This window comes from Pristiophorus japonicus, chromosome 1 (assembly GCF_044704955.1).
Source record: "Pristiophorus japonicus isolate sPriJap1 chromosome 1, sPriJap1.hap1, whole genome shotgun sequence".
Taxonomy (NCBI): domain Eukaryota; kingdom Metazoa; phylum Chordata; class Chondrichthyes; family Pristiophoridae; genus Pristiophorus; species Pristiophorus japonicus.
The window spans coordinates 52,260,375-52,274,055 of NC_091977.1; the positions used below are offsets into that span (position 1 = coordinate 52,260,375).

Sequence of the window (13,681 nt, forward strand, 5' to 3'; positions counted from 1 at the left end):
AAGGCGCTATTCATTTCTGGAATTCTATTATCTACATAGGGAGAAAAATGTACAGTAATTTCCGGAGCAATTGGGTGGGATATTCCTATCTGACAGCAATGCTGCTGAAAGTATGATAGGGCATGACTGCCATCCACTTGAGTGACCTAGCACTGACCCTGCTGAATGTGACGGGGTCAGCTAAGCTTTATTTAACTTATTTAAGGGGGATCCTGGAAGTGTGCCTGGGAGCTCGTCACTGGGTGGAAGGTCGGAGATGCTGCTGCTGCAGTGTTGCTAGGACACTAATGATCGTAAACGCTACTTATGATGTCACTCCATCATTATCACATCCTTTGAATGCACCTGCTCGCATTTGAGTTGGTGCTTCTCCTGTCCTTCATCATTTCTGGCAGAAACTATATCCATATGAATGGGCAGGGTTCTGGGATAATGAATCACTTACCTGCCCCAGTACCAGCAGTAAAACGGTTTAAGTGCAGAGAATAATCCTGCCCACAATGTGACCAAAAGAGTGCATATGAAACTTGCAAATAGCATTCGGTCCTCAGAGGGTTACACTGAGACCTGAGTCATGGAAACGGAAGTGTGTTCAAAAGCTTAAGGCCCACAAGAGGGTAGCTAGAGCATCAGCTGGAGCTTTGGTTATCGCAAAACACAATCAGTTCTTCATTATTAGGGAGGTGATAACCCAATCAACCGACTCCTCCAATTCTAGTAAGTTTCTTCAAAATATAACATAAGGACATAAGAAATAAGAACAGGAGTAGGCCATACGGCCACTCGAGCCTGCTCCACCATTCAATAAGATCATGGCTGATCCGATTATGGACTCAGCTCCACTTCCCTGCCCGCTCCCCATAACCCCTTATCCCCTTATCGTTTAAGAAACTGTCTATTTTTGTCTTTTATTCAATGTCCCAGCTTCCACAGCTCTCTGAAGCAGCGAATTCCACAGATTTACAACCCTCTGAGAGAAGAAATTTCCCCTCATCTCAGTTTTAAATGGGCAGCCCCTTATTCTAAGATCATGCTCTCTAATTCTAGTCTCCCCTATCAATGGAAACATCCTCTCTGCATCCACCTTGTCAAGCCCCCTCATAACCTTATACGTTTTGATAAGATTACCTCTCATTCTTCTGAATTTCAATGAGTAGAGGCCCAACCTACTCAACCTTTCCTCATAATTCAATCCCCTCATCCCTGGAATCAACCTAGTGAATCTTCCCTGAACTGCCTCCAAAGCAAGTATATCCTTTCGTAAATATGGAAACCAAAACTGCACGCAGTATTCCAGGTGTGGCCTCACCAGTACCCTGTATAGCTGTAGCAAGACATCCCTGCTTTTATACTCCATCCCCTTTGCAATAAAGGCCAAGATTCCATTGGCCTTCCTGATCACTGGCTGTACCTGCATACTATCCTTTTGTGTTTCATGCACAAGTACCCCCAGGTCCCGCTGTACTGCAGCACTTTGCAATCTTTCTCCATTTAAATAATAACTTGCTCTTTGATTTTTTTCTGCCAAAGTGCATGACCTCACACTTTCCAACATTATACTCCCATCTGCCAAATTTTTGCCCACTCACTTAGCCTGTCTATGTCCTTTTGCAGATTATTTGTGTCCTCTCACACACTGCTTTTCCTCCCATCTTTGTATTGTCAGCAAACTTGGCTATGTTACACTCGGTCCCTTCATCCTTCAACATACAATCAGCAGGGCACACTCACCTTTTCCTTGCCTCTTTTCACGCACTTAGACCATTGTCTTCTCACATGCTACCACTTGCACAGCCACCAATCCTCCCACCACTGCTTCCTCACTTCACATTACATACATTTGGCTTTACGTTCATCACCTCCCCATCTACATTCCATCTTATTCCTTCTCCACCTCTAAACACTTGTCTTACACATCTCCATAGCCACTCACAAACTCTCAGTCTCTCTTTCTGCTGTCCAAGGCAACACCTATAACTAGGGAGAGGACCAAGTAATGTTCCCGCCAGTCCCTTCTTCCAAGTTGTTAATGTAGATTGTAAATAGTTGGGGTCCCAGCACTGATCCCTGCGGTACCCCACTAGTTACTGATTGCCAACCAGAGAATGAACCATTTATCCCGACTCTCTGTTTTCTGTTAGTTAGCCAATCCTCTATCCATGCTAATGTATTACCCCCAACCCCGTGAACTTTTATCTTGTGCAGTAACCTTTTATGTGGCACCTTGTCAAATGCCTTCTGGAAGTCCAAATACACCACATCCACTGGTTCCCCTTTATCCACCCTGTTTGTTTCATCCTCAAAGAATTGCAGCAAATTTGTCAAACATGACTTCTCTTTCATAAATCCATGCTGACTCTGCCTGGCTGAATTTTGCTTTTCCAAATTTCCTGCTACTGCTTCTTTAATAATGGACTCCAATATTTTCCCAACCACAGATGTTAGGCTAACTAGTCTATAGTTTCCTGCTTTTTGTCTGCCTCCTTTTTTAAATAGTGGCGTTACATTTGCAGTTTTCCAATCTGCTGGGACCTCCCCAGAATTCAGGGAATTTTGGTAAATTACAACCAATGCATCCACAATCCCTACCACTACTTCTCTTAAGACCCTAGGATGCAAGTCATCAGGTCCAGGGGATTTATCTGTCTTTAGTCCCATTATCTCACAGAGTACCACCTCCTTAGTGATTGTGATTGTGTTAAGTTTCCCCCCCCCTATAGCCCCTTGACTATCCACTGTTGGAATATCGTTAATGTCCTCTACCGTAAAGACTGATACAAAATATTCGTTCAGAGTTTCTGCTATCTCCATGTTCCCCATTACTAATTCCCCGGTCTCGTCCTCTAAGGGACCAGCATTTACTTTAGCCACCCTTTTTCTTTTTAAATACTTATAGAAACTCTTGCTATCTGTTTTTATATTTTGTGCTAGTTTACTTTCATAGTCTATCTTCCCTTTCTTAATCTTTTTTTAGTCGTTCTTTGCTGGCTTTGAAAAGCTTCCCAATCTTCTGTCCTCCCACTAGTTTTGGCCACTTTGTATGCCCCTGTTTTTAATGGGATACTGTCTTTTATTTCTTCAGTTAGCCACGGATGGCTATCTTTTCTCTTACACCCTTTCCTCCTCACTGGAATACATTTTTCTTGAGAGTTGTAAAATATCTCCTTAAAAGTACACCACTGTTTATCAACCGTCCTACACTTTAATCTATTATATGTAATTAAACACCAACCAATAGGCTCTCCATTCGCTCAACCAGTTTATTCAATGTGTTTACGGAGACCAACGCATGGAGGCAAAGGGCATGGCTGAGGTACTAAATGAGTACTTTGCATCTGTCTTTAACCAAGGAAGAAGATGCTGCCAAAGTCATAGTGAAAGAGGAGGTAGTTGAGATACTGGATGGGATACAAATTGATAGGGAGGGGGTACTAGACAGGCTGGCTGTACTTAAAGTAACAAAGTCACCAGAAGCGGTTGGGATGCATCGGAGGATGCCGAGGGAAGTAAAGGTGGAAATTGCGGAAATACTGGCCATAATCTTCCAATCCCTGTTGGATACGGGGCTGGTGCCAGAGGACTGGAGGGTCGATGAGGGCAGTGTGTAAGGTCCCACATGGCAGACTGCTCACAAAAGTAAAAGGCCGTGGAATCTCGGGCAAAGTGGCAAGTTGAATCCAAAATTGGCTCAGAGGCAGGAAGCAAAGGGTAATGATTGATGGGTGTTTTTGTAACTGGAAGGTTGTATCCAGTGGGGTTCCGCAGGGTTCAGTGCTGGGTCCCTTGCTTTTTGTGGTATATATCAATGACTTGAACTTGAATGTGGGGGAATGATTAAGAAGGCTGCAGATGACACGAAAATAGGCCGTGTGGTTGACGATGAAGAAGAAAGCTGCGGACTGCAGGAAGATATCAATGTACTGGTCAGGTGGGTAGGACAGTGGTAAATGGAATTCAATCCAGATAAGTGTGAGGAAATACATTTGAGGAGGTCTAACAAGGCAACACATTAAATGGTACGACACTGAAAAGTGTAGATGAACAAAGAAACCTTGGAGTGAAGGTCCACAGATCCCTGAAAGTAGCAGGCCAGATAGATAAGGTGGTTAAGAAGCGAATACTTGCCTTTATTAGTTGAGGCATGGAATACAAGAGCAAGGAGATTATGCTTGAACTGTATAAAACACTGGTTAGGCCGCAGCTGGAATACTGTGTGCAGTTCTGGTCACCACTTACAGGAAAGATGTGATTACACCGGAAAGGGTACAGAGGAGATTTACAAGAATGTTGCCTGGACTGGAGAATTTTGGCTACGAGGAAAGTTTGGAGATGCTGGGTCTGTTTTCTTTGGAACAGAGGAGGCTGAGGGGGAGACCTGATGGAGGTGTATAAAATTATGAGGGGCCTGGATAGAATGGATAGGAAGGATCTGTTTCCAACATAAATTTAAAGTAAATGGAGGGAGGTTTAGAGGAGATATGAGGGAAAAGTTCTTCACCCAGAGGGTGGTGGGGGTCTGGAACTCACTGCCTGAAAAGGTGGGAGAGGCAGAAACCCTCACCACATTTAAAAAATACTTGGATGTGCACTTGAGGTGCCGTAAACTACAGGGCTACGAACCAAGAGCTGGAAAGTGGGATTAGGCTGGATAGCTCTTGGTCGGCCGGCACGGACACGATGGGCTGAAATGGCCTCCTTCCGTGCGGTAAATATCTATGATTCTATGGGCTAGAATCTCCACTTTTTTTGCATGCTTAACGCCCACTTAATGCCCATTTGACCACTGAAATGATGTATAACACCCATATATCGCTCATTTTGGCACAAAATGGAAACTGACGGGCTTTTTTAGGAGACTTATCGCTGAGCGTTATTTTCCCAATGTGCTTAACGCAGGGAAAAAAATATTACCGCCGGCCCACTTTTTTGGGGCGGAATCAGCAGAATGGGCGAAATCAACGCCCATAATATCGCCCAGCGTTACTTTCCACACGGAATTAACACTGAGATTCAATATGAACACCCGCCCACTGTTTTTTGTCATAAACAGCATATTTACCCAAACTAGCGGCCATGGATGATCGGCCATTGTCAATTTCACCACCTCGCACACATATCGCCCACGATATCGCTCACTCAAAAAAACGGCCACAAAAGGTAGAACTAACTGGAACGAACGTCAGCGATGTGGCTGGCATTTGTTAAATTCCACTCTTACGTGAGGAGCTGATATCGGAAAGATTTGCCTGAAAGAGTGCTGACACACTGCTGTGTGTGTGCAGCTCAGACATCAATGGTCATCACCTTGGTGCCAGTTAAAGTTTATTTTGATTGATGTTAAGTTGTATTTAACCCTTTCATGGTAAGGAATCACCAGCTATCTGAGACAAAACGCCAACAAGGTTATGTTCAACAACAAAAGTTTAATACCAACATTGGTCTGAAATCATAAGTATCACAGCCAATAACACCCGCCCACACCCCACTTTTTCCACCATTGACATAAATCACGTGTTCAACATGTCCACCAACACAGAATACAAAGGCAAAGCAGGAACATGGTCCCCAGCCCCCATACATTGAACAAATTGCATACACCCAGATGGAGATATAACACAGCCATCACCTGCGCACGTGCACCTCACTTTCCTTTCCCCTCTCCATTTTCTCCCCACCTCTACCCCTTCACCTCCTCGCTCCATGGCACCTGGCCGAGGAGCTTCTCAGGCAGTGCCTCATTGTGGGGGGGGGGGATGAAGGCAGATGCGGTGGTTGCATGGGTACGGGAGCGGGGGGGTGCAGAGGGGGCAACATTCTCTGATGCAGAAGCAGGCTCTTGGTCCTTGCTCTCATCTATTGTTCGCAGTGGTGGTGCGGAACCTAGGGGTGGAGTGCCGCGCTCGGGGACCACTGGGAGGCCTGTGGCGGCAGTGTTCCTGGCTATCGCATCCAGGGCCTCCGCCATGTGCGAAATGTACTCGGTCATGGAGGCCACCTGTCGGGATATGCCCCCCAATGCTTCGATGAGCTGGTCACCAATGTCTACAGTCCTCCTGAACAACTGAACCACCTCTCCGCTGTCGTGGAACAGACCTGCCACATCCATGAGGCCTCCGCGGGGTTGGCGCCATCCTGGGGACAAATTGGGTGCCCTGTGGAGGGGTGCTTGGGGCCGGTACCTCCAGAGTGGAGGTGGGAATGACTGGAGGACCACTAGATGACCTTGGGGTGGAATGGCTTCTGGAACGTGGCGATGCAGGTTCTTCGAAGTCTGCGCTCTCATCCGTCGAGAACAGACCCAGCGGATTGACGGGCGACGATCGGAGCTCCTCAGCACCAGATGTAGTAGGATCGTCCGCCGACTCCTGCCCCACGCCCCCACCTTCTGGCCTCTATGGCCTTGCCTGGGGCCGCACTGCTGGCTGAGCTGCAAGACACAAATTAGGTTATTAGAGGAGAAGGGGGTGCTAGGGTGACAAGGTGAGTCCAGCACTACACACAGCATATGCACGACAAAAGCACCACCGCTCTCAAAATCATCGCAGACATCACATTTCATGACCATCAACACATTGTGCATTGCAATGATTTTCAACAGGCCAACATTATTACTATGACACATTTAGAAATCATCTATCATATATGATTGGTCGGATATGAGTTGGTATGACATCTATTGATTTACATCATGCAATGGTGTAAGGTTTACTCACGTGGCATCACTTCAGGGTTTGCAGATGCATCCGTGGCTGTCCAGGGGTGCTTCCCCATGAGTGCAAGCACTCGCTCCTTCATCTCTGTGATGCCGCTGGGGACTGGCGGCCCCCCACCTGTTCGTCTCTGCACGGACCTCATCGTCGATAGCTTCTTCTGTAAAAGGTGACAGGACGTCATGGCATGAGATCATTGCGTGATATCATTGCTAGATACTGTCACAGAGACTGATACAACACATAACCGACAGATGTAATCATGATCATTATCATTCTTTACCTAAAGACGTACACTGTGATCGCAGGTTTTGAGTAAAACATTCCCGGTAAAAGTGCAAGACCTCACATCTGCTGATAGTCACTCATGACTGTTACAAATCAAATTATATAAATACATAAGTATATGTAAATAAATGTAATACTTACTCTTGCGGATCCCACAAGGTCGTTCCATCGTTTGCGGCATTGGTTGCCCTCACGCACCTCGTTGGTCGCCGACGAGACCACCTCTGCTATCTCGGTCCATATCCTCTGGTAGGCCTTTGAGGTGGGCTTCCCACGCCCTCCCTGTGTCAAATCACCCCAACGGAACTCGACCTCCTGCAGGAGGGAGGCATTTGCCTCGTCCGAGAACCTTCTGGCTCTTTTGCCGTCTCCAATGTGTTCCTCTCCCACCTCACTGTCCTCTCCAGCGTCAGTCTCCACAGCGTGCTGAGATGCCTCCTCCTCTCTCTCCATTATAGGGCAAATGTGGCTGGTAACAGCTCATTTTTGTTTGCCTACATGCTGTGAAGCTCGAAAGTCACCCTCCTTCCTCCCAAAGCAGCCACACCACACCCAGCCACATCTTCAGTCCCTCTGTGTTCCCTCTCGCTCTGTCTCCTCTTCTGCGCATGTCATGGTGACCCTCGACCTCCAGAATCGCGGGAATCGAGTGTTGCCATGCCGTTGCTAAGGATGGCAGAAGGTCAAAAAAATGTAACGCTATCGCTCATGTGATATCGCTCGTGGTAATGCCCATTTTCAAAAATATAAACTAGGTGTTTTGAGAATGGGCGAGAAGCCGGCGATCTGCAAACCCTTTTTTACCGCCCACGCCGGAAATAACGCCCATTTTTGGGCGATAAGCACAAAAATTGGAGGTTCTAGCCCCATGATTCTATGACTAGAGGATTACAAATGTTACACCCTTGTTCAGAAAAGGGTGTAAGGATAAATGCAGCAACTACAGGCCAGTCAGTTTAACCTCAGTAGTGGGGAAGCTTTTATAAATGATAATCAGGGACTAAACTAACAGTCACTTGGACAAGTGTGGCTTAATTAAGGAAATCCAGCACGGAGTTATTCACGGCAAATCATGTTTAACTAACTTGATCGAGTTTTGTGATGAGGTAACAGTGGGTTGATGAGGGTAATGCAGATGATGCAGTGTACATGATTTCCAAAAGGCATTTGATAAAGTGCCACATAATACAGTGGATTGGCAAACCACAAATGTAACATCCCATTATTAAGGAAGCAGTAGTAGAACATTTGGAAAAGCATAATTCAATCAAGCAGAGTCAGCATGGCTTTATAAAAGGGAAATTATGTTTGACAAATTTGCTGGAGTTCTTGGAGGATGTAACGAGGGTGGATAAGGGGGAACCAGTGGATGTGGTGTATTTGGATTTCCAGAAGACATTCGATAAGATGCCACATAAAAAGTTATTGCACAAGATAAAAGTTCACGGGGTTGGGGATAATATATTAGCATGGATTGAGGATTGGCTAACTAACAGAAAACAGAGCATCAGGATAAACGGGTCATTTTCCGATTGGCAAACGTTAACAAATGGGGTACCACAAGGATCGGTGCTGGGTCCTCAACTATTTACAGTCTATATTAATGACTTGGATGAAGGGACCGAGTGTAATGTAGCCAAGTTTGCTGATGATGGGTGGGAAAGCAAATTGTGAGGAGGACACAAAAAATCTGCAAAGAGATATAGACAGGTTAAGTGAGTGGGCAAACATTTGGCAGATGGCGTATAATGTAGGAAAACGTTAGGTTATCCACTTTGGCAGAAAAAATAGAAAAGCAAATTTTAATTTAAATGGAGAAAAATTACATAGTGCAAGAGGGACCTGAGGGTCCTTGTGCATGAAACACAAAAAGTTAATTTGCAGGTACAGCAATAATCAGGAAGGCAAATGAAACGTTGGCCTTTATTGCAAGGGGGATGGAGTATAAAAGCAGAGAAGTCCTGCTACAACTGTACAGGGTATTGTTGAGGCCACACCTGGCATACTGCATGCAGTTTTGGTCTCCATATTTAAGGAAGGATGTACTTGCATTGGAGGCTGTTCAGAGAAACTTCATTAGGTTGATTCCAGAGATGAGGGGGTAAGTTGGATGCAGAGAATATATTTCCACTCATAGGGGAAACTAAGACTAGGGGGCATAGTCTCAGAATAAGGGACCACCCATTTAAAACTCAATCAGAGTAATTATTATCTAAGAGTTAAAGTCTGTGGAATTCTCTGCCCCAGAGAGCTGTGGAAGCTGGATCTTTGAATATATTTAAGGCGGAGATAGACAGATTTTTGAGTGATAAGGGAATAAAGGATTATGAGGAGCGGGCAGGGAAATGGAACTGAATCCATGATCAGATCAGCCATGATCTTATTGAATGGCGGAGCAGGCTCGAGGGGTCAAATGGCCTGCCCTGCTCCTGTTTCTTGCGTTCTTGTGTAAAAGGAACAGTGACAGCATGGATATGAAATTAGCTAAGTGACAGGAAACGGTTGTTTTTCGGACTGGAGGAAGGTACACTGTGGTGCTCCGCAGGAGTCGGTTCTAAGACCACTGCTCTTCTTGATATACATTGATGACTTAGGGGCTAGAATCTCCACTTTTTTTGCCTGCTTAACGGCCACTGAACACCCATTTAACCGCTGAAATGACATATAAGGCCCATATATCACACATTTTGGCACAAAATGGAAACTGGCGGACATTTTTCACAAACTTACCGCCGAGCGTTACTTTCCCCATGTGCTTAACGCCAAGAAAAAATATTACTTTTTGGGGCGGAATCAGTAGGATGGGCGAATTCATAGAAACATAGAAAATAAGTGCAGGAGCAGGCCATTTGGCCCCTCGAGCCTGCACCGCTATTCAATATGATCATGGCTGATCATGCAATCTCAGTACCCTATCCCTGCCTTCTCCCCATACCCCCTGATCCCTTTAGCCGTAAGGGCCACATCTAACTCCCTTTTGAATATATCCAACGAACTGCACTCAACAACTTTCTGTGGCAGAGAATTCCACAGGTTCACAATTCTCTGAGTGAAAAAGTTTCTCCTCATCTCGGTCCTACATGGCTTACCCCTTATCTTTAGACGATGGCCCCTGGTTCTGGACTTCCCAACATCGGGAACATTCTTCCTGCATCTAACCTGTCCAGTCCCGTCAGAATTTTATAAGTTTCTATGAGATCTCCTCTCATTCTTCTAAATTCCAGTGAATATAAACCTAGCCGATCCAGTCTTTCCTCATATGTCAGTCCTGCCATCCCGGGAGTCAGTCTGGTGAACCTTCGCTGCACTCCCTCAATAACAAGCATGTCCTTCCTCAGATTAGGAGACCAAAACTGCATGCAATATTCAAGGTGTGGTCTCACCAAGGCCCTGTACAGCTGCACTAAGACCTCCCTGCTCCTATTCTCAAATCTCTCGCTATGAAGGCCAGCCTGCCATTTGCTTTCTTTACTGTACCTGCATGCCTACCTTCAATGACTGTTGTACCATGACACCCAGGTCTCGTTGCACCTCCCCTTTTCCTAATCTGTCACCATTCAGATAATATTCTGCCTTCCTGTTTTTGCCAGCAAAGTGGATAACCTCACATTTATCCACATTATGCTGCATCTGCCATGTATTTTCCCACTCACCTAACCTGTCCAAGTCGCGCCGCAGCCTCTTAGCGTCCTCCTCGCAGCTCGCACTGCCACCCAGCTTAGTGTGATCTGCAAACTTGGAGATATTACATTCAATTCCTTCGTCTAAATCATTAATATATATTGTAAATAGCTGGGGTCCCAGCACTGAACCCTGCAGCACCCCACTAGTCACTGCCTGCCATTCTGAAAAGGACCCGTTTATTCCCATTCTTTGCTTCCTGTCTGCCAACCAGTTCTCTATCCACGTCAATACATTACCCCCAATACAATGTGCCTTAATTTTGCACACTAATCTTTTGTGTGGGACCTTGTCAAAAGCCTTTTGAAAGTCCAAATACACCACATCCACTGGTTCTCCCTTGTCCACTCGACTAGCTACATCCGCATGATTTCCCTTTCATAAATCCATGCTGACTTGGACCGATCCTATCACTGCCTTCCAAATGCGCTGCTCTTACATCTTTAATAAGTGATTCCAGCATTTTCCCCACCACCGATGTCAGGATAACCGTCTATAATTGCCTGTTTTCTCTCTCCCTCCTTTGTTAAAAAGTGGGGTTACATTAGCTACCCTCCAATCCATAGGAACTGAACCAGAGTCCATGGAATGTTGGAAAATGATCACCAATGCATCTACTATTTCTAGGGCCACTTCCTTAAGTACTTTGGGATGCAGACTATCAGGCCCTGGGGATTTATCAGCCTTCAGTCCCTTCAATTTTCCTAACACCATTTCCTGACTAATAAGGATTTCCCTCAGTTCCCCCTTCTCGCTGGACCCTCGGTCCCCTAGTATTTTCGGGAGGTTATTCGTATCTTCCTTAGTGAAGACAGAACCAAAGTATTTGTTCAATTGGTCTGCCATTTCCTTGTTCCCCATTATGAATTCACCTGATTCTGACTGCAAGGGATCTACATTAGTCTTCACTAATCTTATTCTCTTCACATATCTATAGAAGCTTTTGCAGTCAGTTTTTATGTTCCCTGCAAGTTTCCTCTCATACTCTATTTTCCCCCTCCTAATTAAACCCATAGTACTCCTCTGCTGAATTCTAAATTTCTCCCAGTCCTCAGGTTTGCTGCTTTTTTTGGTCAATTTATATGCCCCTTCCTTGGATTTAACACTTTCCCTAATTTCCTTTCTTAGCCACGGTTGAGCCACCTTCCCTTTTTTATTCTTACGTCACACAGGAATGTACAATTGTTGTAGTTCATCCATGAGATCTGTAAATGTCTGCCTTTGCCTATCCACCGTAAACCCTGTAAGTATCATTCACCAGTCTATCCTAGCCAATTCACGTCTCATACCATCGAAGTTTCTTTAAGTTCAGGACCCTAGTCTCTGAATTAACTGTGTCATTCTCCATCTTAATGAAGAATTCTACCACATTATGGTCACTCTTCCCCAAAGGGCCCCGCACGACCAGATTGCTAATTAATTTTCTCTCGTTACACAAGACCCAGTCTAGGATGGCCTGCTCTCTAGTTGGTTCCTCGACATATTGGTCTAGAAAACCATCCCTTACACACTCTAGGAAATCCTCGTCCACCGTATTGCTACCAGTTTGGTTAGCCTAATCAATATGTAGATTAAAGTCACCCATGATAACTGCTGTACCTTTATTGCGCGCATCCCTAATTTCCTGTTTGATGACATCCCCAACCTCCCTACTGGTGGTCTGTACACAACTCCCACTAACTTTTTCTGTCCTTTGGTATTTCGCAGCTCTACCCATATAGATTCCACATCATCCACGCTAATGTCCTTCCTTACTATTGCGTTAATCTCCTCTTTGCCTTGAGGAGGAATTCATAGAATGCATACGGGATTGTTTCTTAGAACAGTATGTTACAGAATCTACAAGGGAGCAAGCTATCTTAGATCTGGTCCTGTGTAATGAGACAGGAATAATAAACGATCTCCTAGTAAACGATCCTCTTGAAATGAGTGATCACAGTATGGTTGAATTTGTAATACAGATTGAGGGTGAGGAATTAGTGTCTCAAACGAGCGTACTATGCTTAAACAAAGGGGACTACAGTGGGATTAGGGCAGAGTTGGCTAAAGTAGACTGGGAACACAGACTAAACGGTGGCACAATTGAGGAACGGTGGAGGACTTTTAAGGAGCTCTTTCATAGTGCTCAACAAAAATATATTCCAGTGAAAAAGAAGGGCGGTAAGAGAAGGGATAATCAGCCGTGGATAACCAAGGAAATAAAGGAGAGTATCAAATTAAAAACCAATGCGTATAAGGTGGCCAAGCTTAGTGGGAAACTAGAAGATTGGGAAAATTTTAAACGACATCAAAGAATGACTAAGAAAGCAATAAAGAAAGGAAAGATAGATTACGAAAGTAAACTTGCGCAAAACATAAAAACAGATAGTAAAAGCTTTTACCGATATATAAAACGGAAAAGAGTGACTAAAGTAAATGTTGGTCCCTTAGAAGATGAGAAGGGGGATTTAATAATGGGAAATGTGAAAACGGCTGAGACCTTAAACAATTATTTTGCTTCGGTCTTCACAGTGGAAGACACAAAAACCATGCCAAAAATTGCTGGTCACGGGAATGTGGGAAGGGAGGACCTTGAGACAATCACTATCACTAGGGGGGTAGTGCTGGACAGGCTAATGGATCTCAAGGTAGACAAGTCCCCTGGCCCTGATGAAATGCATCCCAGGGTATTAAAAGAGATGGCGGAAGTTATAGCAGTTGCATTCGTTATAATCTACCAAAATTCTCTGGACTCTGAGGAGGTACCATCCTATTGGAAAGCAGCTAATGTAATGCCTCTGTTTAAAAAAGGGGGCAGACTATAGGCTGGTTAGTTTAACATCTGTAGTGGGGATAAATGCTTGAAGCTATCATTAAGAAGAAATAGCGGGACATCTAGATAGGAATAGTGCAATCAAGCAGACGCAACATGGATTCATGAAGGGGAAATCATGTTTAACTAATTTACTGGAATTCTTTGAGGATATAACGAGCATGGTGGATAGAGGTGTACCGATGGATGT

At 44.9% G+C, this 13,681-nt stretch overlaps 1 protein-coding gene across 2 annotated transcripts in view; it reads left to right on the forward strand.

The window, feature by feature from the left end:
- The window catches only part of dmgdh (dimethylglycine dehydrogenase), a 181,276-nt gene that overhangs the window by 106,458 nt on the left and 61,137 nt on the right, over positions 1 to 13,681 (forward strand). The window lies entirely within an intron of this gene.